Source organism: Vulpes vulpes, chromosome 3 (assembly GCF_048418805.1).
Source record: "Vulpes vulpes isolate BD-2025 chromosome 3, VulVul3, whole genome shotgun sequence".
Classification (NCBI taxonomy): Eukaryota; Metazoa; Chordata; class Mammalia; order Carnivora; family Canidae; genus Vulpes; species Vulpes vulpes.
In genome coordinates this window covers 33,987,956-33,989,658 of record NC_132782.1, presented here as the reverse complement: position 1 = coordinate 33,989,658, position 1,703 = coordinate 33,987,956, and the positions used below count along the sequence as shown (strand labels likewise).

General features: G+C 38.2%; 1 non-coding gene across 1 annotated transcript; it reads right to left on the bottom strand.

The window, feature by feature from the left end:
• Positions 1 to 1,358: 1,358 nt before the first annotated feature.
• LOC112910478 (U6 spliceosomal RNA) lies at positions 1,359 to 1,462 on the bottom strand. Its single transcript, XR_003233252.1, has one exon. It is a non-coding gene; the product is annotated as a U6 spliceosomal RNA (small nuclear RNA).
• Between the last annotated feature and the right edge of the window lie 241 nt (positions 1,463 to 1,703).

The following is a 1,703-nucleotide window of genomic DNA, read 5'->3' as shown; positions in this document are numbered from 1 at the left end:
ATTTATGTGTGGTACTATCCAGAAAGATATAGTTAGGAAAAATATGGTAAAGTAGAAGTAACCTTGACAAATTAGGCTTCATTGAAATACTTCCTAGGCCTTGCCCAGAAACATAAATAATTCACGGAGCCAAGCACGAAATACAAATGAAGAGCATTTGTTATTACTCTGTCCCTCTTTTTTTTTCTTTTTTTCTTTTTTTTGGGCCATAGCATTACTCTTTCATAATGAAATTCATTGTGAAACACTCTCTATGCTCTTTTGTACCATGACCCGCAAGTCATGAAATGTCTAACTCATCTTTATGCAACTATGTCCAAGGATGGGGTGTTTGTGAGTTTGTGTGTGTGTCTCCAAGCAGTCCAGGGGACCCTTGCAACACTAAATCATCATCCAATCGTATATGATAAATGAATGTTTGGAAAGTTAATGTCACCTGAGAACTCAATACAACTGGCCAATCCCTTATTAAAACACGTAGCTACGTGACAAATGTCCTTTACCTGACAGTAGAAATTATTCAATAAGTGAAAATTTAAATTCCATTTTCAGAGTTAAAGATATATAGTTTATTCTTTAAAAAAGTAAGTGAGAAAATGTATGGATAGAGCAGGAATCAATGAACTTGGACCTTGTCCTAAAGCCCTCTCATTAAAAACCAGAACGCTTTATTCAGCTGAATCAACTTTCAAAAAGAAGGAAATGAATCGTCTGACCTGGCTGACATCTGAAAAGGCAGTTGATCTGTTCCGTTTTAAACAGTAACTGATGTTCCAATCTCTTTAATTTGTAACTATTAATATTAGTATAACTGAATTTTTCCTATCCTTTAATATGAGATATATATGTGTATATATATATATATATACCTTTGAATATTTTCAATGCAATGAGAAAAAAAGCATATGTTATCAAGAAGGGGGGGTGATAGGATGAAGGAGGGATAATATGTAAAAATAGAAGAGGACATGGAGACACAGTTGGAAAATCATGTGATATAGGAGCTCATCCACACAACCATCTACGAGGGAAACAAAAGAGAGATAATGATCCTTTTCAGACTCTGCATGAGATATTGGAATGGAGTAAACCTTACACCTGAGTATGAGCCCCAGCTTTGCCCATTATCAGCACAGCGTCCTTGTCAGGTTATGGAACCTCACAGAGAATCATTTCTGATAAAATAATCTTGTAAGGATGCCTTGAGGATTAAATGAAGCGACCTCTGTAAAGCGTCTGGCACATGGTAGAAATTTCATTAGTGTTTGTTTCCATCCCTACTTAATTGAAGGCACTTAACTTGTCCTATGATGCTGTGTGAGGATTTATCTTGGCTCTATTTCTAGGAATGGAATCCCGAAGTCGTCATGTGTGTGTGTTTGCGTGTCGTCCTTGCACAGGGGCCATGCTAATCTTCTCTGCATCGTTTCAATTTTAGGATACGTGCTGCCAAAGCGAGCATTGCACAAGTGCGTCCTCGGCACTTAATCCGATTAAGCTCCGTCAGTTTACTTTCTGTGCTGGTTCGCGCCAGACTCCACACCCACAAAAGTGCACAAGCATCCCTGGTCCCCACATCCTGCTGAATGCTGTACTTGACTTACCTCCTTTAATCTGTATGACAACTTTAATTAAAAACAGAGTACTCTTCCGTCCAACTTGCAAATGAGAACATTAGGGCCTAGAGAACTACAGAACCTGCC